The following is a 25,918-nucleotide window of genomic DNA, read 5'->3' as shown; positions in this document are numbered from 1 at the left end:
TGTCTTTCTTTTGCAGCTCCTAAGATTCTCTCTTTGTTTTTAACCTTTGCCATTTTAATTATGATATGCCTTGGTATGGGCCTCTTTGAGTTCATCTTATTTGAGATTCTCTATGCTTCCTGGACCTGTGTGCCTGTTTCCTCCACCAGATTAAGGACATTTTTAACCATTATTTCTTCAAAGTCCTGGTATATTTCTTTTATATCTGGTTCTTATGATATGGATATTGTTATGCTTCATATTTTCACTGAATTTCTTTACACTATTCTTATTTTTTAAATTCTTTTTTTTTTCATGCTGCTCTGATTGGGTGTTTTCTGCTACCTTGTCTTTCAAATCACTGATTCAGTCCTCTGCTTCATTTAGCCTGCTGTTGATTCCTTCCAGTGCATTCTTCATTTCTGATACTGTAGTCTTCATTTATGATTGATTCTTTTTTATAGTTTCTATACTTTTTTCATGCCTTTGATGTTCTTGATAAGTTCCTTGAGCAACCTTATAATTACTGTCTTGAACTCTGTATCTTGTTTGCTTCCATTTCATTTAGTTCTTTTTCTGGGATTTTCTTCTTTTATTTTGGGCATGTTTCTCTGTATTCCCACTTTGAATGTCTCAGTATTTTTTTCTGTGTACTAGATGGCTCTGCTATGCCTTGGTATGGTGGCCTTATGTAGCAAGTGTTTTGTGTGGCACAGAGGCTCAGCCTCCATAATCTTTGGAGCTAGGTGCTCCAGAAATGTTTCCTGTGTGGGTTATGTGAACCCTCCTGTTATAGTTTAGTCTTGATTGCTGTTGGCTTATCCATGGGTGGGGATTTCTCCTATGCTGGCTATGAGGATTGACCCCAAACCCAATGTATGAGTTGCTGTGCTGGAGCTGACTCTGCAAAGCCCTAATAGTCTCAATGGTGTCTATTGAGACCCCCTAATTAATGTGTGTGCTGCTTATTGAGCTAATTGATTATGCTCTAATGTAGTGTGTATCACTGGTTATGTTGGTTCTGGGACACATTGGGAGAGTATCCAGTGCTGGTTGCTGTCAGGTGTTACCAGTGACAGGCCCTGGGCTACCTATTTGGAACTACAAAGTGATCTGCAGTCTGTTTCTGTCTCTGCTAGAACTGGGTGTTCATGGGAGGGGCCCAGCTGCACACCAAGGCTATTTTCTACCAGTACTGATCCTGGGGGCAGGTCAGCAAAAGGTCCAAATTTCCTTGAGAACTGCATTCACGGTTTAGCTGTGTGATAGGCTAATTTACTGAAAGAGCCTCTGTGAGTTGTTTGAGGTAGGCTCTCAGTGATTCACCAGGTAGGGGAGAATGATGCTCACCAGATTGACAGAGTCAGACTTGGTGCCAGTGCTGTGTTTGAGGTCACTTAGCAACAGTGTCAGGGTACATGAAAATCAGCTACCACTTCTGTGTGCCTGTGGACCTTGGTGATGGGGCGGGTCTCAGCGATTCATCAGAGGGAGGCCAGCGTTATTCATCAGACCACATAGACCAGGGTCTGTCCATGTGACATGAAGGCTCTGCACAACTGTGGCACTGGTATGAAGAAAAAGACCCAGAACAGCTAACACAATATTGAAAAAAAAAAAAAAAAAAAACAAAGTCAGAGGACTAACACTACCTGACTTCAAGATTTACTAGTATAGAGCTACAGTAAGTAAGACAGTATGGTACTAGAAAAAAAAAAGGCAGATAAATCAATAGTATGGAAAACAAAGCTCAGAAATTGACTTACAAAAATCCAGTCAACTGATATTTGACAAAGAAGCAAAGGTAATTCAGTGGAGACTAGAGAGTCTTTTCAATGACTGGTGTAACAACTGGACATCCAGTAAATACAAAATGTGAATCTAGACACAGTTCTTACACTCTTTATAAAAATAAAGTCAAAATTGATTACAGGTATAAGTGTAAAATGCAAAACCAGAAAATAGAATAGGAGAAAATCTAGATGACGATATACTTGACAATGACTTTGATTGATTAATTGATTGGTTTCAGAGAAGTTGAATGAGAGAGAGGGGGGGTGGGGATATCAATTTGTTGTCCCACATATTATACATTTATTTATGCATTCCTGTATGTGCCCTGGATGGGGATTGAATCCGCAATGTTGGCGCATTGGGACTACACGCTAACTGACTAAGCTACCCAGCCAGGCCTGACAATGACTTTTTTAGCTGCAGTATAAAAGGTGTTATATGTAAAAGAAAGAATTGATAAGCTAAAATTAATGTAAATGAAATATTTTTACTCTGTAAACAACACAGTCAAGAGAATTAAAAGAAACCCCCACAGACTTGCAAAAGACATATCTGATAAAGGACTTATAAAAATGTACAAAGAACCCTTAAAACTCAACAGTAAGTAAATGAACAGCCCAATTAAAAAATGGACCAAAGACTTTAAAAGACATTTCACCAATGAAGATATACAGATAGCAAATAAACATATGAAAATATGTTCCACATCATATGTCATCAGGGAAATGAAAATTAAAACAATGAGATATCACTACATGCTTATTAGAACAGCCAAAATTCAGAAAACTGACAACACTAAATGCTGATGAGTAATGTCGAGCAAGGGGGACTCTCATTCATTGCTATTGGGAATATAAAATGGTACGGCCACTTGGAAAGAAAAGTTGGTGGTTTCTTATAACTCTTACCATTTGACCCAGCACTTTCCTTGGTATTTACTCAAAGGAATTGAAAACTTATGTCCACATAAAAACTGCACACAGATGTTTATTGAAGCTGTATTTATAATTGCCAAAACTTGGAAGCAACCAAATATTTCAGTGGATGAATGAATGAATAAATAAATTGTGGTATATTGAATAAATGGAATACTGTTTAGTGTTTTTAAAAAATGAGTTAAAAACCCTCAGTAGACATGGAGGAAACATAAGTACATATTGCTGAGTGAAAGAAATCATTTTGAAAAGTCTGCATGCTGCACGATTCCAACTATATGACATTTTGGAAAAGCAAAACTATAAAGACAGTAAAAAAAAATCAGTGATTGCCAAGGTATAGGCGAAAGGATGAATAAGCAGAACACAGAGGACTTACAGAGCAGTGTAACTACCCTGTATACTATAACGATGGACACATGTCATTGTAAATTTCTTCAAACCCATAGAATGCACAACACCATAACACACTCTAGGTAAACTTGGCACTCTCCGTGGTCATGATATGTCAGTGTAGGTTCATCATTTATAACAAAAATGCTGCTCTGGTGGGGGATGTTGAAAATGGTTGAGGTTATTCATGTGCGGGATAGGGAACGGATGGGAAACCTCTGTACAGGCGGTCCCCCACTTACGAGGGTTCAATTTACAATTTTTCAAATATATCATGATGGGAAAACTATTTGCACTGATCTTTCTCCCAGGTTTGTGGTATGCTGTACCACTGTCTCTCATGATGCTGGGTAGTGGCAGTGGGTCAATCTGCAGTTCCCAGGCAGGCAGGTAGGTGATCATGAGAGAAAAACAACCTACCCACTACAGGGAACTATGTTGCCAGCGTTTTTGAGTTGTTGTTGTGTTCTGAGCACAGTTGAAGTAGGCTAGGCTAAGCTATGATGTTTGGTGTGTTAAATGCGTTTTTTACTTGGAATATTTTGAAGTTACAACGGGTTTATCAGGAAATAACCCCATTGTAAGTCCTGGAGCATCTGTACTTCCCTCTCAATTTTGCTGTGAAGCGAACACTACTTTAAGAAATAGTCTATCCCAAAATAGCATCTTTTAGAAACTTAGTATTTATGGTCCAAAATGCAGTTTTTCAAACGTCCACCTTCTGTAAAAAGTGCTGGACAAAAAGTTAATATTTAATGACTATTTCTTAATGGTTAGGTGGATTGACTGACTAGTCTACTATCACAAGTGAGACAAACTATTATAGCTGCTCCTTTGTTGTTTAATTTTCAAAAGTGATGGAGAATCGTGTCCTATATGTTTGACTTTTTTTCTATTTTACTTTTTTTTGTCATTCAAAAGTGTTAATATCTAGTACATAAGTCACCATGTTGTATTGTTACTAATCTGCCAGATATGTCTTTGGGTTAACAAAATACTTAGTATTAAAATGAGTAACTTGATTGAGACTTTTCTTATAAGGACAGATGTCATGAGTTTCAAGTAGTACCATCTTTTATTGCTAGTTAGTACTTTGTAAAAATCCCTGCAAATGATTATTGTTTTGTCTCATGTCAAAAATTTTGGTGAGCCAAAACCGGTTTGGCTCAGTGGAGAGAGCGTCGGCCTGCGGACTGAAAGGTCCCAGGTTCGATTCCGGTCAAGGGCATGTACCTTGGTTGCGGGCACATCCCCGGTAGAGGGTGTGCAGGAGGCAGCTGGTCAATGTTTCTCTCTCATCGATGTTTCTAGCTTTCTATTCCTCTCCCTTCCTCTCTGTAAAAAAACCAATAAAATATATTTAAAAAATAATTTTGGTGAACTTCTCTTCCCTTTTTATATGTTTTATACATATGTAGGTATTTTCATTTGTTTTGGTAGGAAATATTTATGAATTAGATGTGGTGGCTGTTGGTTCTGAAGCATACTGTTTTATGGAAAAGCATGTACAAAAGAAACTGGGTATTTGGTTTGGTAAAAATGTGTGTGAAAGATAGCTGCTTTTAGACTCTGTCTTCACCCGTCATTGCCACTTCAGTGAATGGAAAATGCTGGACAGAATTTCAGGAACATGGGGATTGCTTACTCAGCCAAGAAAAGCATAAGCAAAATAGTTAAAAGATATGTTACCATAGTTACATGAGCATTTTCATTTCAGAAGTTAAAGAAAAGAAAAAGGAAAAAAAAAATCCTGGCCAGCCTTGCTCAGTGGTTAGAACATCAGCCCACACACCAAAGGGTGGAGGGCTCGATTTCCAGACAAGGACAGGTACTTGAGTTGCAAGTTTCCCGCCTGGTTAAGGGCTTGTGTGATCCATGAGTCAATGTTTTTCTCTCTCTCTATCCTTTCCTCCCATCCCCTCCCCTCCCTTCTACTCTGCCTAAGATAAATGGGGGGAAAAAAATAAAAATCCTCAGGTGAGGATTAACCTAAAAATAAAAGGAAAAATTATCTCTACACGAATGTTCTATGAGGAACAACTCTTCTGTATAGAATTGTAAAGTCTGAACTAATTTAAAATTTTATTTAAAACACATATTCTGTGATGTTAATGTGGAACTTTTTAGTCTATATGTGGCATGTCTGATTTGGAGAACAAAATATACTTTATGTGTGTTTTGCCAAATATAGACAAGAGTTTAAAGCAACTGTTCACCTTCAAAGCAAGATCTAGTATGAAGATAAATGCAGCATTTAATCTTTCCCCATATTCAAACCTCGTTCATGAAATATTCATATGATCAAGGTTGGAATTGTGCTATTTATTATCTTAATAAACTCCAAAAGATGTATTGTCTTCCTTGCTTCTGTAGATGCAAAAAAAAGGAAATAATAGTATTTAAAGTAATTTTGTTTTACTTTTTGGGGCAGGGAGTAAGAAAATCTCTACTTCATTTATATTTATCCTCTGATTGTTACAAATAACTTCCTTCAATTTCTAAAGTATTCAGCTATATTCTATACTATTTCCAAAAAAAATGTATACACACTTTAATGGCTTGATAACTCACTTAATTTTCACTCCTTTCCATATTTAACTGATTTGAAATAATGGAGGAAACCAGATTAAGCTTTGAACAAAGAAAATTTATCCTAAAATGCCACTAGTCTTTTTTTTTCAATGAGGATACATAAAAGAGAAAGTTTACAGTACCAAACCAGCAACAGTTGACAAATTGAGGGTGCACAAATACTGAACAAAATGATTCCTGATGTTTGTGATTTCACTCTTTTGTGGTATCAGTTCCTCGATCAGAAAGGTCATCAGTTTTAAAACAGGCATTGACCAAAAAAATATTCATTTCTGTATGGTCTTTTAAATTTTGAAAATGAACTATATGTTAGTAAACACTGACTTTATAACCAAAGTATGTATACATTTTTTTTTCAGGGACACCCTGTATTTTATTGTTTTTACTTAATATTTGTATCTTATAATACCCTGAAACATTTGCATTTTGTATGTGCAGACTTTGATCAAAGAATAATAAATTCATAAAATGTGGATATAAACTATGAAATGTCTTGTTTTTAAGAGTTTATGTCCTTCAAAATATAAAATCAATGCATTTTTATTATACATTTTTGTTTGTTTCTTTAAAACATATCTTTATTTCCTGAGTGTTGTTTGCACCATGATATGAGAGGTTGCTGTGGGAATTGTTTTAATCATTATTATAGTTAAATTTAAAAAGAAAATTGCTTACAGAAGAGCTCTAAGATCTATACATAGTTTTGCTATAAATATTACTAGAAATATTTCTTTAAAAATAGTTTTTCTAAGTTTAAACAGCTCTTTTCAGGCAATAATGACTTTTCTACTTCAACCTTATTCATTTCCACTTTCTTCAAAGTTGATTTAAAAAAAAATTTTTGTTTGGATATCTGATGGTCAGGACTTTCTAGCTGGATATGTTACATGGATATTTATATTACTGTTAATATCACTCCAGTATTTATTTATTTTTATTGTTAAATTTGTCTGTTTTAAATTTAATATTTAAGATGCTTATTGGTTATTATTCTCCTGAAAGTTATTGGTAATATTCATATGCTTTTTTATTAATCATATAAAGATTTCAGGTATTTTTAGATTGGATATTTATAATTTACTCCATAGGATTTTGTGATTTTGTTAATGAGTAATAGAAATTAGATAAAATGAGACCCATGAATCTGGACTATTTAATTCTCCTTGGTTTTAATGTTTTTCTGATATTTTAATGACATAAATGATGTTCTTATTGTAGAATAGAGTTAATAACAAATTCAGTTTTTAGATTCCATTACAACAAGCAAGCATTTCTTGTGTCCATTTTCACTGATTTAAATCCAAAGATAATGGCATCCTCTGCCTTCTAAGAGCTTTCATTCTAGTGTAGGAAAAAAGGGTGTTTATAATTCCATCTTTTTGTTTTGTATATAATTCAGTTAAAAAATTTTTGAATAGCTACTATAAGAATACCAGGCAGAAGTGAGTCTTTAAATGACAAATACTACTAATTTTTCTCCTCAAGGAGCCAAATCAATACAGGTAAAATATTAACCATGCTAATAATTACTACGTTAAAACTATTGAACTTAAGATGTGCACAATGCTATGGGATTACAGAGGGCTAAATAATTAATTCTGTTTGACAGAATAATGGAAAGCTCCACAGATGGCATGTTGTAGGTGATCGGCCTTGATATGAGGATGATTTTTGCTAGCATAGAGTGTTGATAAAGGCATTTGAGGCAATGTTAACATTGTGAGTGCACATCTAAAAATTTGTGAAAATATGTGGTGAGCTCAAGGATATGAGAAATCTGGTGTGATTAAAATAATGGGTACCTAGTGAGATAATGGGAAATAAAACTGTAAAAGGAGATTTGAAGCCATGTTAAAATTTTTATTTTATTCTGTAGACAATGGGTAACCATTAAAAGACTTACAGTAGGAAATGGCATAATCAGATGATCTCCATTACTATCAGCCCTATCCAAGCCACCACTATTATTCTCATTACTGCTCTCCCTAATTCTGTTTCCTCCCAACTAAAATCACTCCCAAGCCTGAAATATTCTGAAGTCTCCCATTGTGTTTAGTATAATGCACAACTTCTTTATTTCAATTGACAGAGCCCTAGATCAGTGGTTCTCAAACCTTCCTAATGCCGCAACCCTTTAATACAGTTCCTCATGTTGTGGTGACTCCCAACCATAAAACTATTTTTGTTGGTACTTCATAACTGTAATTTTGCTACTGTTATGAATTGTTATGTAAATATCTGTGTTTTCTGATGGTCTTAGACGACCCCTGTAAAAAAAAGTTTCATTATTAAAATTAGGGCACAGAGTGCAACTTTTAACAGAGTAGAGCATTCTTCGTTTTTATTCTTCTTATGGTATATACATATTTGGTCTATGTGAAAGGGGTCACGACCCACAGGTTGAGAACCGCTGTCAAGGGTCGCCTAAGACCATCGAAAAATAACATTATAGATATTTACATTACAATTCATAACAGTAGCAAAATTAAAGTTATGAAGTAGCAACAAAAATAGTTTTATGGTTGGGGGTCACCACAACATGAGGAACTGTATTAAAGGGTCGGGGCATTAGGAAGGTTGAGAACCACTGCCCTAGATAATTTGACTCTTGTCTGCCTCTCCAGAATTATCTTTTAGCCTCTCCCTGACCCATTAAGCTCCAGCCACAGAGTAGAAAAAGTTTGGAGGCAGGAGGACCTGTTTTAAGACTACTGGAGTAATTTAGATGAAGACACAGTGGAGATCAAGTGGAATCATGGTAGTAGAATGGTGTGAAAGGGGGTAACTTGAATAATACGGTCTATATATAGGTGAAAAACATTTGAAAGGTGATTTTTATGATATGAAAGACGTTTAAACTTAGATTACCAGGAAAAAAAAGTTTCATTATTAAAATTAGGGCACAGAGTGCAAACATTTAGTTTGGGATGGGTAGTTTCATTTGGGATGCAAACATTTAGTTTGGGATTATATAACATATACCAATTGCCATGTCTGCTCAGTCCACAATCTCTTCCATAATTTGTCCCTGTCACTCCCATACCCCCACCACGAATGTTTACAGAGATGGAACCTTGAGTCAGCTTGATTTCTGATTCTAACCACTTAGCCATTTTTTATTTGACTAGAGGTCAGCCTCCATAATTTAAGATTGCGACCAAGAGTGTGAATGTCTTTGTGACTGGGACACTTAAAATGTGAATTTGAGAGCTCTTTTTATCTACTTACTTTGTAGACTAATGATGTTGCTAGAGAGTTACTCTCTAGAAAGAAGAATGAAAAAGATATACAAATACAAACAGACTCCAAGAGATGAAACATACTCTCCTCTCTCACTCTGGAGATGTGACTACATTCCTTTTTCAGAATTTCTATAATTAACTCCTTCTTTGTACTTAAGCTAGCTCAGGCTGGTTTCTGTTACTTACAAGTAGAAATTTGTTGCCTAATGTAATTGACCTTGGACTTGTCAAATTTGAGGTTCAGGTAGGATTTCTAGATAGGACTATCTAGCATCTACATAAAATCTTTGTATGCCTATAGTTTGCTTTTATGCTTTGGCTAGCTAGTGCATGGAGTGGGAGTGATTTTTTTTTTTTAATGGAGGGAGGAGATTCTTTATAGCGAACAGGAGTTTTTGCATTCCACTTTTGAACTAATTATTCTTGGTTCTCAGGAAAGCTATAGGACTTTATATGTTTATCTTACTACTTACTATTTTTTTTGCTAAATTTTTGTTAGTGTATTATCTTAAGATTTATAAGCATAAAATTATACTGCACAGAAATAGTAATAATATTTCAATTCCCTTTTCAGGTTGTGTTGCTAAGGACTTACAAAAAAAATAATGTTCTGCTCCATTATTCATTTCTTCTTTTCTTGGAAATTTTTATCTGTGTGTGTGACAGAATTTCTGAGGAAAAATTGAGCTCTTTTGATGTTTGGACAGCTATAAGAAGACCAAGGTAACTGTTTTGTGATCCAAACAGAGTCAATGAGCCAGATGCAGGGTGACCTAGGTCAGGGTTTAAAGAGCATGTTGTGTGTATGTTTGTTTTATAAGAGGTGGTGAGAGTAGAATAATTGGCAGATTCAGTATCTAGGTTATATATACTGAATGTGGTCACGTGCTAGCCTTCCTTTGTCTCTAGAACATTTTCTATACACAGCAATGGTGTTTTCTCTTTCTAGAAAGTTTGATACACCATATTTTTGTTTCCATTATGTTCTAATTCACCTGATTTTTTAAAAATTTAACTTTTTGTTTTAAGTTTGAAGAAAACTTGACTCAGGTTTTCCTATTATTAATGTATGCCATAACTATAGTACATTTGTCACAATTAATGAACTAATATTGATCTACTTTTATTGACTGATTATTTTAGTGTTTGCCTGATGTCCCTTTTTTGGAAGCCACATCCAAGCAACATCAAATGTAGTTGTCATGTCTCCCTAGGTTGCTCTTTGCTGGACAGTTCTGATTTCCTTTTTCTTTTTTATTTACTTGTTTTCTAATTTTTAAATTACACTTAACATGCAATATTATATTAGCTTCAAGTCTTCAACATAGTGATTAAACATTTATAACTTACGAAGTGATCACCAGTAAGTCTAGTACTCATCTGACATCATACATAGCTATCACAATGTTATATTAACTATATTCCCTGTTTACTCCCAAACTTATTTAAGAAAATATCTATAACTTTTAACAGAGTAGAGCATTCTTCATTTTTATTCTTCTTATGGTATATACATATTTGGTCTATGAATGTAAGAAAAGTAATATATATTAATTTATTGGGTTTTTGAAAATTTTTGAAAAAATTTTAGTGTCCTATGACATACTCAATATTGCAAAAGAATAATGAATGCTAGTCAATGGGTACATTTTGTAAAATATAGGACTTTTGATACAGATTTTATATATGTATAAATTTTAATCATGTTTTTATTTATCAAATATTTTTGTTTATTTTTTTAAATTGAATTTATTGAGGTAACATTGGTTCACAAAACCATACAGGTTTCAAGTGCACAAATCAATAAAACGTCTGCTCACTGCATTGTGAGTCCATCACCCCAAGCAAAGTTTTTTTCCATCCCCATTCTTCCCTCCCTTTGTCCACCTCCACTTACTCCACACCCTACTTTCCCTCTCACTATCACCACACATATACACATATATGACCAACAGCTGTCATTCTGTTCAATATATCCATGCCTCCTTTTCTATTTCATTCATCAGCTTATTTTGTCCATTAGATTCCACATATAAGTGAGATCATATGGTATTTGTCTTTCTCTGACTGGCTTATTTTGTTCATTCTTATACATTTGATATATAAGTGCTGATACTTAATGCCATATTGAAATATTCACAAACACTTGTGTTTCTGTCAGTTTTACCTTGCATTTCTAATACCGTTTTCTTTATACATACATTTTATTCATTTTGTAAAGTTTCATGATCATTATTTTTTTGTTATAGAATGTATGTTTTTTCTACCCTCTTGGTCCAGTTTAACTTTTCTTGCTTTTTTATCTACTCTATCGGACATTGATATTGCCATCCCTGCTTTCCCTTTACTCTTCAAAATTCCACTGTGCCTTGAACATAGTTGATGCTCAAATATTTGGAAAGTGATTAAATGAATATATATATATATATATATATATATATATATATATATATATATATATCTTATCTAATAAAAGGGTAATATGCGAATTAACCGTTACTCCGTCGCAAAAGATGGTGGCACCCATAGCCACAAGATGGCGGTGCCCAGTCCCCTCAGCCTCACCGGAATCCCCCAGTCTTTTGGGGGCTGCTGCTGAGAGCGGGCAACGTGAGCAGCCTGGCAGAATGCTTGCTTCATTGCCATGGCGATGGAGGGCCTCTGGGCAGCAGGTGCAGAGTGGCCAGGGTGGGACACTTGCTTCATCGCCACAGTGACGCCCAGCCTGGGGGCCAGCCCACAGACTCCGTAGCCAAGCGCAGACCGGGAGAGGAGACGGTGGGCTCGCCTCCCACGGAAGCAGCGCAGCTCCCTCCTGCGGAATCGGTGTGGGTACCTTCTGGCTCCCACGGAAGCAGTGAGTGGCCTATTGCATGCGATGTCGCGCGATAGGCTACTAGTGTGTGTGTGTGTGTGTGTGTGTGTGTGTGTGTGTGTATACCTATAAATAAGAATGAGAAAAATAGAAAGTGAATTAAGAAAATACACAGCCAATTTTCTATGGAGGAGCCAGCTGATTCAGCATATATAAAATATGTGGATATTTTCTTTAAATTATCTGAATCCTCACATACTTCCATATAATAACATGAGTTACTTTTACAGTTTAAGAAGCTGTTGATATCTATATAACCAACCAAACATTTCCAATAGGCAGCATTATATGAAAGAAATGCAGGGGTAGTAATGTTTAATCATAGATTTTTTTTTGACACTTAAAAATAGGACTATTGTCTGTGGTTCACTTACTTGGCATTTTAGTTTTCTTACTGTTTTTTCAAAATAATGCATTTCACAAATAAAAATGCATACCATTTATAACAGAAGATGCCACATGAGTTTAGTAACTGAATCATTTTTTGTTTTCATCTTTATAAGAAGACTTACATATTACACATAAGTTCATAATATTTATACACTTATAACTTTTATAAGTGTATGAGATTCATTCTATTAAAAAGGACATAGGGAAAAAGTCTAATGTCTTAAAGTTTATATTTTTCCCTGTCAAAGTATTTCATTTTTTGAAATACATTGAAACAAAACTGTGCTAAAGGGTATTGTTAAAGAAATTGTAAGAATGAGTCAATAACACAAATATGAGCTATTGCCAGATAATATAAGTGTGATTTCCCTCTGGTATTAAAAGAAGGTATAAAGATGGTCTAAAGATTTATTGAACATATCTACACAGGTACAATAACATTGTAGATCTGAAATAGTAGGTATTAGAAGCCAAAGTCTCTTTTATTCATATAAAATGATACAGAATATATTAAGTATGAAGATCATAAATAAACTAATTGAAGACACAACAAAATATACCTTAAAGTTAAATAATATTTTTGCTTCCAGTCAGGCTAAATTACCACTTTAAATGAGAATTTTCTTCAAAGCATATTTTAATCAACTTATATAACAAATATTTATAGGACTAAGCCTTTGTGTTAGGGATAAATAGTGAAGAAATTGAAAGCCTCATCTTTATTAAACTTGAAATCTTGGGCTTATTCCATTTAATAATGTATTTCTCCATTTAAAAAATCATACTTAGACTCTTCTTGAGGTGTAATCTTTGAACTATTAAGAAAAGTCAAGAAAACATAATGTATGAGAAGCAATATTTATTACTTTATTGGCCAGATACTTTACAGGGCTTTATATATGTTATATATTAGTTTCTACAAACTTATAGAATTTAGGTGCTTATAGGTTATTGGGTCCATTTTATGTCTAAAGAAACTAATGTTTAAAGACTTCTTCGAAATAAGCCAGTCAGAGAAAGATAAATATCACATGATCTCACTCATTTGTGGAATATAATGAACAACATAAACTGATGAACAAAAACAGATCCAGAGACAGAGAAGCATTGATCAGACTGTCAAACCTCAGAGGGAAGGTAGGGGAGGGTGGGGTAAAAGGGAGAGATCAACCAAAGGACTTGTATGCATGCATATAAGCCTAACCAATGGACACAGACAACAGGGGTGTGAGGGCATGAGTGGGGGGTGGAGGGGCAATGGGGGAATAAGGACACATATGTAATACCTTAATCAATAAAGAAAAAAAATTAAAAAATAAAATAAAGACCTCTTAAGTCATTTATTTAATTTATTTAAGAGATATTTATTGAGTTCTATAAATATTTCTTGAATAAATTAAATATATATTTAAAATAAATATGTATTATAGTAGTTAGACAATCATATACCTTATAAAGTGTTACCTCTCATCCCCAATATTTCCACTATCCACCTGGCACCATAAATAGTTATTGCAGTATTATTGGACATATTCCCTCTGCTGCACTTTACATTCCCATGAGTATTTTGCAACTACCAATTTATACTTCTTAACCCTTTACCTCTTTCAAACAGTCCTTAAACTATATGGAAGCAACCCAAGTGCCCATCTATAGATGAGTGGATAAAACAAAACAAAACTGTGGTACATATATACAGTGGTATATTACTCATCCATAAGAAAGAGTGAAATCTTGCCATTTGCAACAGCATGGATAGACCTTGACAGTATTATGCTTAGCAAAATAAGTCATTTAGAGACAGACAAATGCTTTTCATTCTTCAACACCATGGATTGTAAAGTAATCTCATAATAAATTGTCAGAATTCTATAGCTGCACCTTTGCTCAAAAGGGTTGGAGAGAGAGTTTTCATCCCTCTCTTCCATACTATATAATGATTTTGTTCTCAGTGTACCAATTTTATCTATGATTATATTCCAGAGACTTGCATATATATTTACAACCCAACATTTTTTTCTAAAGCTCTCCACCTGAATATGTCATTATCTGTATGCATGTCTCACAGACCTTGATTATCTCACAGACTTGTAAATTCAACCTGATAAAAGTATGTGGATCCATTACTTTTCACTCCAATCTCCTTATCTTCCGCTGCCTCTTTTCTATTTTCATAAGGTTTCTTGTGTGGCTCCCTTCCGCCCTCTATTGCTTTTGCGACTGCCTAAGTGAATCACCGTTTCTGCTTAAGCAGTGCTCTTCTCACTGTTATCCTGCCTCCTGCTTGATGAACCTTTCCTGCGTCCCAGAACAAATGGTGGTCTTGTGTGTGCTGAGCCTGATTCTAACATAATACCCGTCATAATCGATGGTTTGCTTGTTTTGTATGTTTACAGTCCACTCCTATGCTAGAAGTTCTTTGAGGAGAGGAGGGTATTGTGGCTTTGTAATCATTGCATAATGACAAGCAAGTAAGAGATACAATAATGAATAGAAGGGGTAAAAGAATGAATTAAGGGTCTCTCTTAAAACTTTTGGAAGTTCTTTGATAAAAAAATAAATAAAAACTGGGAAAAAGTCAATGTAGTTTCTTTGTGCCTGGAAAACATTGTCATTTAATTTAAAACATTTGAGTTTTGCCGAGACCGGTTTGGCTCAGTGGATAGAGCGTCGGTCTTGAGTTTTTGCTTAGTATTGGTCAAAACTGGGTTTTTAAAATAAAAATCCACAAGGACCTTATTTCTCTTTCCCATCTTGCAAGAGGAGGGTGGTGGAGGTGGGGGGACTGAGAAGCTGGATACTAAGGAGAAAAACCTGAAACCAAGTAGGTTGATGCTGGTGGCAAGGTTAAGAAGGGTAACCTCAGGGTCAAGACACCTAAGAAGGGGAAACTCCACTTCAGCCAAAACCCTATCTTAGTCAAAGGAATTGGTAGGCATTCCTGGTCGGCTATGTATTCCCCCAAGGCCACGTAAAAGAGGAAGTATTTAGCATCTAAATCCAGGATTTAAAAAGAAAAGGAGAAAGTTCTTGCTACTGTCACAAAACCAGTAGGTGGCGATAAGTATGGTGGTACCGAATTTCAAAAAATGCCTAGATATTATCTTACTGAAGATATGCCTTGAAAGTTATTGAGATACACTAATGTTGGGTTTGAAATGCTTTCTTTGAGGTATAAAATTCTTGAAAAGTGAACCAATATGCAATGGTGGGAAGATGAGTGAACCCAGGTGGGTAGTTTTTCATTAAAAGGCTATTTAACCCCGGCCAGCATGGCTCAGTGGTTGAACATCTACCTATGAACCAAGAGGTTGGGGAACATGCCCAGGTTGTGGGGTAGATCCCCATTGTGGGGCATGCAGTAGGTAGCCCATCAGTGCTTCTTATCAATGATATTTCTGTCTGTCTCTCTCTGAAATTATATATATATATATATATATATATATATATATATATATATATATATATTTTTTTTTTTTTTTTTAAAGAAAGAAAGTTATTGAGCCATGGCAAGATATCCTTTGGTCAGTATGTGAGAAAACTTCATTCCCAGGACCATTCTGATTATCCTCACTGAGTGCCACAATGGCAAGAGGGTGGTTTTCCTGAAACAGCTGAGCAGTGGCCTGCTACTTGTGACTAGGCTTCTATCCATTAATTGTGTTCCTCCACATGGAACACACCAATAATGTATCATTGCCACCTCCACCAGAATTTATATTAGTGTGTGAGAATCCCCAAACTTCTCACTGATGCTTACGCCAAGAAGCTGCTATGGGAGCCCAGACACCAGGAGGGTGAGCTCTTTCCCATAGAGAAAGAGAAGTACAAGATTCCAGAGTAACACATTGTTAATCAGAAAGCCATGAACTCACTAATTCTGCCGAAAGTCATTGCTATTCCTCAGCTCCAGGGCTATCTCCACTCTGTTTGCTTTCACAAATGAGCTCTCTCCTCACAAGCTGGTGTTCTAAATTTTTTCACAAAGAACCTAATTAAATAACTGATCTATTTAAAAATAAAAAAATAAATATCCACAAAAATAAAAGGCTGAGGAGAAGAAAAAGGAAAATATTAAGTCATCTTCTTTTTCAGTTCTAGTCTTGTCCCCAGTGAAGATTACAGTTATTTAAAGACTTAATAGGCGAGCTTTTGGAAGATGGCAGGTAGGTAAATGCTGGTACTCCTCGCCTCCCACAACCACATCAAAATTACAACTAAAATACAGAACAACCATCATTCAGAACCACTTGAAAGCTGGCTGAATGGAAGTCCTCCAACTAGAGAAGAAGAAAGCACGTTGAGACTGGTAGGAAGGGTGGAGGCACAGAATAGGCTGGTCCAGAGCCCACTTGGGCATTTTTTTTTAATCCAGAGAGAGATTGTCCCTGTGGAGGCCGCCTTAAGGAACAAGGGGTCCAAAGCCCCACACCAGACCCCCCAACCCAGGGTCCCAGAGCTGGGAAGAGAATTCCCCATAATTTCAGGCTGTAAAAACCAGCAGTGATTGTGGCTGAGGAACATGGAGGCTGCTGGAGACCCAGCTGTCCCTATTAAAGGGCCAGGTATGAACTTACTCAGACTCACTTCTTCTGAGCTCCAGTACCAGGACGGGTAGGGGACCCAGATACATACAGGGAGGAACGGAATTATCTGGCACCAGGGCAGGAACTTGGAGGTGGCATTCTACCAGAAGGAGGTGTTCTCAGGGGTCATTGTTCCTGTGCTGAGACCTCCCCTGTGGCAGGGCTGACTGGCAACCATATCTGAATCCCCATCAACCTGAAGCACACTGTTTGCTCTGCCCTGGTAACTCCTTGAAGCCCTGCCCCATCCAATTTGCAGCCTTACCCAAGCTGTTTGCAGCAGCTTTTCCATGTGAATGGCCTGTTCAGGCTCAGGCTTCAAACTTTGCTAAAATCTCTCAAAGAAGCTGAAGCTGCTGTCAGCATGCCCCAAACCCAGCAATAAAAGTCCCAAGACCCTGCACCAGCACCAGCCTGCCTTGCTTCACAGCTGGGCCTCGCCCGGGCATTTCTAAACCCAATACAAATAGGAGGAAGCTGCAGATCTCTCTGTAGCTCCTGCCAGGTGGCCCCAGTCAGTGGCTGACTTTGCACCTCCCTGAAGACACAAGAGCCAGTGCACCTGGTGGACAGCTTCAGACCATTCTAAGTTACAACTCTACACATCCACAACCAACACACTCAAGGGACAGACTCAGTGTGTACCATAGCTCCACTAAAGCAAGTCCAGTGCCCATATAACTGTCAGCTGATTTCTCAACAGAGACTATGCAGGCCAGAAAGGAATAGCAAGAAATATTCAAAGTGATGAACTGCAAGGACCTACAACCAAGATTACTATACCCAGCAAAGGATCATTTAGAATTGAATGTCAGATTAAGAGCTTCACAGGCAAGAACAAGCTAAAGGAGTTCATCACCACCAAACCAGTATTACATGAAATGTTGAAGGGAATTCTTTAAGAAGAGGAAGAAGAAGAAAAAGAACAAAAAATATGAACAATAAAATGGCAATAAATACATATCTATCAACAATTGAATCTAAAAATCAAAATAAACAAGTAAATCTAAAAAACAAAATAAACTGGTGAATAAGATAGAATCAGAGGCATGGAAGCATGGAACAGACTGATGATTCTCAGAGGGAAGAGGGTAGGGGGAAGAGATTAGACAAAGATCTTATATGCCTTACCTGTAGACACAGACAGTAGGGTGGTGAAGGCCTAAGGCAGTGTGGGAACTGGTGGAGAGGAGAAGTGGGGGGAGGGGGAGAAATCTATAATACTCTCAAAAATAAAGATTAAAAAAAGACTTAATAGGCTTATTAATATTAATAATAGCCAAAATTATTATAAACACTTATTTTGTGACAGGCACTGTTCTAAGCATGTTATATACATTAACTGTTTCCACAGCCTCACAACAGCTAAATACGGCTGATACCATTTTATTTCTTCTTCTTCTTCTTCTTCTTCTTCTTCTTCTTCTTCTTCTTCTTCTTCTCCTCCTCCTCCTCCTCCTCCTCCTCCTCCTCCTCCTCCTCTTCCTCCTCCTCCTCCTCCTCCTCCTCCTCCTCCTCCTCCTCCTCCTCCTCCTCCTCCTCCTCCTCCTCCTCCTCCTCCTCCTCCTCCTCTTCTTCTTCTTCTTCTTCTTCTTCTTCTTCTTCTTCTTCTTCTTCTTCTTTCTTCTTCTCATCATTATTTCTGATTTATAATGAGCAAACTGAACCCAAAAGGGCTAATTTCCCCCCCCCCCCAATGTCAAACAGCATATATAGGATGGAATAAAACTTAATTCTAATTTTTAATTAACAATATTTATTGAATTTATCCTGTTTCAGACACTCTTCTTTGTACTGGGGATACAACAATACAAGACAAAGTCTCTGTATATGTGCAGAATGTTAGAGAGCAATGTTCTATGATACACAGTAAAGGAGGGTAAGGGGGAAAAAGGAGTGCCTAGATTGGGGAAGAATGGCGTTTACCATTATAGACAGAGTAACCAAAGAAGGTCTTTCTAATAAAAGCAGAGACATGAGGGACGTGAGCCAACCAGATACAGTGACCTTGGGGTAAAAGTATTCCCAGGAGGTGGAATAGCAAGTGCAGATTCCTTCAGGTAGGAGCATTCGTTGTATGTTGAAACAACAAGAACAGCATGGCAAGAACCCCGTTAGTAAGAGAAAAAAAGAGTGGTAGAAAAAGAAGCGCCAAGCCCTATGAGAACTTCTAGTTAATATAAGCACTTTGCTTTTTAACTCCTTAAAATGAAAACTATGGTAAGAATTCAAGAAGAGGGGTTTTGAAACATAATCTCACTTCTATGTTAACATTACATTGGCTGCTTTGTTGAAAATAGACAATGGGGCAAGATAAAAAGAAGAAAGACTATTTAGGAAGCTATTTTAATAATCCAGATTAGAGATGATAGTGGTTTGGATCTAAATGGTAGTGGTAGAGGTAGGGGTTGATGATAATTCAAGAGGTTGAATTCTAGTTACAATTTCAAGGCAGAAACAATAGAATTTTCTGCAGAATTATGTGTTTTAATATGTATGATTTAATGTATTTGGTGATTATTTCATGGTGATTATTTTATGTCCATATGTAAAGCAAGAGCAGAAGGCCAGGGATTGATGAACTATGTCAATTATCTAATGACAAAGAATAACAGTATTATAGAACCATCTCTTTGAGGGTGAGCATAGGTAAACAGAAGTTGTACAGACTGTTATGGGGTTCTAGAATGGCCCAAGTATACCAAAACCGCATGAGAAAATGAAAGAAATGATCTTAAGAAAGCAATACAGACGTTGACAATATGCACACCCTAAAAATTAAAAAAGAAAAAGCCATTGTCAGTAATTTTACTTATCACAACTATTCAGTTTGCTGCCATAACATTTTAAAACTTAAACACCTTTTTTTAAAAAAACACCTTATATCAGGGTTTATTACAATATATATATATATATATATATATATATATATATATATATATATATTTTACTTCTCAATTGTTTGACATTGTCTTTTTCTCAGGTTGAATGTGAAGAAGTTTTCTGTCTTAAAAACATCAGAAACACTGAGTAGTAGATTAGCTGAAGAACATCTAGAGAGTTTCATTTATATGAACATAAATTGTAATGTTTTACAGTGCTTAGACTGTAGTGGAGTTTGAGGTTTCATACCAGGCAGAGAAAACCTGGGTAAACTATTAATAGTTTAGTATCTCATTTCCTGTGGGAATGTGGCTTCCACTTGAAGAGGAGAATATTATAGTCTTACTTAATATAAAATTCATATATTGTAGAAGAGATGTTCAAGGTCCCAGCTGAGTTTTCCTGAATTTATTATCTTACAAGGTAAAATACAGGTGCATCTTTCATGAAAGGAATAAACTTATTCTATAGTAATATCTGAGGTTCTTCAATCAACTTATTACATTTTGATGACAATATTAACCAATGAACAGAAGTCAAATAATTGGAAGAATACAGATGAGATTAAGAATTTATTGATGAATAGCAACAGAACTCAAAACACAAAGATGTTTAAGAAGCAAATATTTCAGACAAACTGTGTTGCAAAACGCATATTTATTTCAAGATAGATTAAAGCTGTTTATATTGAAACATGCTATTAAAAAATTCTGCTTTGGGCCAGTTATGTTAATTGAACTAATGTTTTAAATTCTATTTCTGAGGTAAAGAAAAATCTCTTAAAAATCCTCATAATATTATCTTCCGTATAAAGTGATTCTTTGACTAGGACTGAAAGATTTAGCCAGAACATAATAGTGATCAAAGAAAGATGTTTGAGTATAATAGGTAACTACTAACTTCTTAATTTAGCTTTATTTAGAGAGTATATGATAAAAAAACTTTTGTAATATATGGTTTCTCAGCCATAAAACAAGTTTTTAACAAGAGAAACAAGTTAAATGTGTGTATGTTGGAATATGAGGATTAATAGGGAAGAAATGGGGCAAAGAAGTAAAAACAGCTGAAAACCTGACATGGAGAATAAAAAGCTTACAATACAGAATTACAAAATGATGGCCTTCTTTTTTTAAAATATATTTTATTGATTTTTTACAGAGAGGAAGGGAGAGGGATAGAGAGTTAGAAACATCGATGAGAGAGAAACATTGATCAGCTGCCTCCTGCACACCCCCTACTGAGGATGTGCCTGCAACCAGGATACATGCCCTTGACCAGAATCAAACCTGGGACCCTTCACTCCACAGGCCGGCACTCTATCCACTGAGCCAAACCGGTTTAGGGCAGTGATGGCCTTCTTAATGACAGGTTTTCCTAATGATGATCTTAAGTCAACAAACCCTAAACCAGGGGTCCTCAAACTTTTTAAACAGGGGGCCAATTCACTGTCCCTCAGACCGTTGGAGGGCCGGACTATAGTTTAAAAAAAACTATGAACAAATTCCTATGCACACTGCACATATCTTATTTTGAAGTAAAAAAACAAAACGGCAAAAACACCCGCATGTGGCCTGCGGGCCGTAGTTTGAGGACGCCTGCCCTAAACTGTCATTTATAAGAAGTCTGAACATAATTCATCTTAAAAAATAGATTTCCATCTGTGGTAAGTGACAAACAGGGCCACAAAAATGTCCCATCCTTGAATGCATGTCGTTTTACAGTGTGGTGTGGCAGCCTCTCTCATGAAAAGTCTGTTCATTCTCTTGAATAAGGGAAGACCTTTGTGACCAATGGAATGTGACAGACATGATGTTAGCTCTCAATATAGTCAAGCACACCAAATGAACAATATAAAGAAATTCAAAAAGGTTTGCCTACATTCTTGAGTGAAAAATCCTAGTATGTTATTGGAGGCAATTTATTTTGAAGCTAATAAATAAATAGATAATTTATAAAATCATCTAAGAAGTTGCAAAATATTCTTTGGTGACTTTAACAAAATACTGTGCTGAACACACTAGTTCACCAATCTAGTTTTCCTAGCCTAGTATTTGATGTTTTTAGAATATTGAAATAAATATTAGCTTTATCTTTAATAGCTTAAGAATAAAAATCACTACGAAAAGCTAAAGATTTTACACTATTAATTTTTCAAACTTTTAATTAAACACACACACACACACATACACACACACACAAAAAAAAAACAGCTTCAGATGTTAGTTTTATTCTTCCTGATTTAAATGAGGTCATATATCCTTTTAAAAAAGAACCAGATTTATACCAGTGAATATGAGTGGTGAAAGCGGCACAGGTAAGTGGTGAAAGACATCCCCAGGCAATTAACTGAACACATAAAGAAAGAAATTAAAGAGTGGGTGGAAGAAGAGCTGCATATTTTTGACAATAAAACAATAGGAGATGGTTTTCAGTTTGGTACAAAAAAATAAGAAGGTGCATGTCTGTATAAGATTACTGTCTCTTTCTCTTTCTTTTTCTTTTTAAACAGTGAAAGATGTGAATCTGTTAGAGAGCAGTGCAATTTTCTTTTGTTTGATCTGCAATTTTTGTATGTCATTAGGTAAATTTTGATGCACTTTAAATAAAAAGGACTATTAATGAAGTAATGTTTATAATTGTCTTTGAGCTTATCAAGTAGTAGTATTGTGGTGTTTTCTATGGCAACAGTAACTTAGTTTCCCACCTGACAGGAGCTCACAAAGTAAGGTGGGCGAGTTAAAGTTGCTATGATTACTGAACTTTTTGCTCTTTGTAACTTGAAACATTTCACATTGGTACTTACTATTGCATAGATATTTTATTTTCACAAATATAAATTTTGTTCATGCAACCTTCTCCAGTCTTATTACTGGTGTATTTCATAGTATTCTGATTATCTAAGAAAAAGTCAATTAATTCATCTTTAAACTACCTGGATATTATCACTTTTTAAAAAATATATATATATATTTTTTATTTTTATTTTTTTATTTTTTACAGAGAGGAAGGGAGAGGGACAGAGAGCTAGAAACATCGATGAGAGAGAAACATCAACCAGCTGCCTCCTGCACACCCCCTACCAGGGATGTGCCCACAACCAAGGTACATGCCCTTGACCAGAATCGAACCTGGGACCCTTCAGTCCTCAGGCCGACGCTCTATCCACTGAGCCAGACCGGTTTCGGCTGATATTATCACTTTTAAAAGATTATTCTTCTTCATTCTTCTGCCTTGGAGTCCAAAAGTCCTGGGTTCAATCATTTTATTTTTTTCAGTCCTCACCCAAGGATGTTTTTATTGATTGTGGGGTTTTTTGTTTTTGTTTGTTTGTTTTTTAGAGAAAGAGGAAGGGGGAGAGAGAGAGAAAAAAACCCATCTACCTGAGAGAGAAACATGGGTCTGTTGCCTCCTATATGCACCCTGACATGGCATCGAACCCACAACCTAAGTATGTGCCCTGACCTGGAGTTGAACCTGTAACCTTTTGGCGCATGGGATGACACACCAACCAATCGAGCTACCGGGCCAGGGCCTGGGGCTCAATCTTATCTCTGCTGCAGTGTGATCTAAAGCAAGTTATTTGTGTATCTTAATCTGTTTTGTCATCTGTAAAATGGAAAGGTAACAGTAAACTGATGAGCAAAAACAGATCCAGAGACAGAAGCATCTATCAGACCATCAAACCTCAGAGGGAAGGCAGGGGAGGGTGGGGATAAGGGGGGAGAGATCAACCAAAGGACTTGTATGCATGCATATAAGCCTAACCAATGGACACAGACACCAGGGGGTGAGGGCATAAGTGGGAGTGGGGGTGGGGGGCAATGGGGGGATAAGGACACTGGGGAAAAAAAGAAAGGTACCTGTCTCAAAAAGATCTTTGTGAGGACTGAATGCAATCATATATGTGAAGTGCTTATTACATTGTCTGATGCATAGTAAAACATAACTATAAGCTACTATAAAAGGCATTATTTTTTCATCCTTATAATAAATTCATCTAGGTCTCTATATCCAATAGAGCTTATGGTTAGAATGGAAATGTTCATAACTACATTGTCCAACATGGTAACCAATAGCAACATATGATTATTAAGCACTTGATATCTGGCTAATGCCATTAAATCACTGCATTCCATAATTTATTTAATTTGTATGTTAAAGTAGCCACATGTGGGTAGAGATTGCCAGTATTGGACAGTGTGGGTATAGTGTAAGCTTATTTTCTCCTGAGAAACTATCTTATTGGCATTTCAATTGGAATTGTGAGATTTCTTTCTATTTATTAGTTTTTCTTTAATTTTTATTGAACTTATTGGGTTAAAACTGGTTAATAAAATTATATAGATTTCAAGTGTACAATTTTATAATACATCATCTGTACATCGTATTTTGTTCACCATTCAAAGCCAAGGCTCTTTTGTCACCATTTATTCCTCTTTTACTCTCTTTTACTTATTATACCCACCACCTTTCCTCTTGTAATCACCATACTATTGTCTGTACCTATGAGTTGTTGTGTTTTTCTTGTTTTTGTTTTTTTTGGCTTAATCCCTTCACCTTTTTTTATCCAGCTCCTCAACCCCCCTTTTGTCTGACAGCTGTCAATCTGTTTTCTGTATCTATGATTCTGTTTTTATTTTGTTTGTTTATTTTGTTCATTAGATTCCACATATAAGTGAAAAAATGTGGCCTTTTTCTTTCTCTGACTGGCTTATTTCACTTAGCATAATACTCTCCAGGTTCATTCAGGCTGTTGCAAAGGGTAAGATGTCCTTTTATATGGTTGAATAGTATTCCACTTTTTTAGCTACTCATCTAATGATGGATACTTGGGCTGCTTCCAAACCTTCGCTAGATAACGCTACAGGGACATAGGGTGCATATATTCTGTTGAATCAGTGTTTTGGGATTCTTCGAGTATATTCCCAGAAGTAGAATCACTGGGTCAAAAGGTAGTTCCATTTTTAATTTTCTCAGGAAACTCCATACTGTTTTCCACAGTGGCTGCATCAGTCTGCATTCCCACCAGCAGTGCATGAGGGTTTTCTTCTCTCCACATCCTCTCCAACACTTGTTTGTTGATTTATTGATGACTTCCATTCTGACAGGTGTGAGTTGATATTTCATTGTGGTTTTAACTAGCATTTCTCTGATGATTAGTAATGCTGAGCATCAATTCATATATCTTGGCCATCTGTGTTCCTGTTTGGAGAAGTATCTATTCAGATCCTTTGTCCATTTTTTAATGGATTGTTTGTATTTTGGGTTTTGACTTGTATAAATTCCTTATAAATTTTGGAGATTAACCCTTTATCAGTTTGGTCATTGGTGAATATGTTTTCCTCAATTCAGTCTTTAAATGTTGTTGATGGTTTCCTTTGTTGTGCAAAAACATTTATTTTGATGTAGTCTTATTTGTTTATTTTTTTCTTTTATTTTCTTTGCCTGAGGAGATATGTTAAAAAAAATATTACTTTGAGACATGTCCAAGATTTTACTACCTATGTTTTTAATAGGGTTTTTATGGTTTTGAGTCATACATTATGTCTTCAATCCATTTTGAGTTTATTCTTGGGCATACTGTAAAGAGTTGGTCTGATTTCATTTTTTTGCACATTATATGTCCAATTTTCCCAACACCATTTATTGAATAAACATTTTACCCCATTGTATCTTCTTGCCTCCCTTTTCAAATATTAATTTACCTTGAAGACATGGGTTTATTTTGGGGCTCTTTCTTTTGTTCCATTGATCTATAAGTCTGTTTTTATATGAGTACCATGCTGTTTTGATTACTCTGGCCTTGTCATATAGTTTGATATTAGGCAGCATATTTCCTCCAACTTTGTTCTTCTTTCTCAAGATTCCTGTTGCTTTTTGGGGTTTTATGTGGTTCCATATACATTTTTAAAATACCTTATATTTTTTCTAGTTCTGTGAAATACACCACTGGTATCTTGATAGGAATTGTGCTGAAACTATAGATTGCTTTGTATAGAAAGAACATTTTAATGATGTTAATACTTTCTATCCATGAACACGTTATATGCTTCCAAGTATTTGTATTTTTAGTTTCTTTCTTCAGTGTCTCATAATTTTCCAAGTACAGGTCTTTTACATCCTCAGTTAAATTTATTCTTAGGTATTTTTAAAAATATAAGTAATGTGTCCGGGGCTGGGAGGGGGAGGAGGAGGGGGAAAGGAAAGACATGGGTGTGCTCCCAGGAGAAAGTGCCCCAGGTATTTCTT

General features: G+C 35.9%; 1 protein-coding gene and 1 pseudogene across 3 annotated transcripts in view; both read left to right on the top strand.

Annotated features, from left to right (window-relative positions):
• The window catches only part of FOXP2 (forkhead box P2), a 709,145-nt gene that overhangs the window by 200,980 nt on the left and 482,247 nt on the right, over positions 1-25,918 (top strand). The gene's annotated exons all lie outside the window — the stretch shown is intronic.
• Positions 14,031-16,174, top strand: LOC307108104 (large ribosomal subunit protein eL6-like; annotated as a pseudogene). The gene is made up of 3 exons: positions 14,031-14,042; positions 15,029-15,324; positions 15,693-16,174. The product of its transcript is annotated as a large ribosomal subunit protein eL6-like (transcript).

The sequence above is a fragment of the Cnephaeus nilssonii genome (assembly GCF_951640355.1).
Source record: "Cnephaeus nilssonii genome assembly, chromosome: 12".
In the NCBI taxonomy this organism is placed as follows: domain Eukaryota; kingdom Metazoa; phylum Chordata; class Mammalia; order Chiroptera; family Vespertilionidae; genus Cnephaeus; species Cnephaeus nilssonii.
Note: the sequence above shows the minus strand (reverse complement) of the source record. Positions and strands in the feature narration are given on the sequence as shown.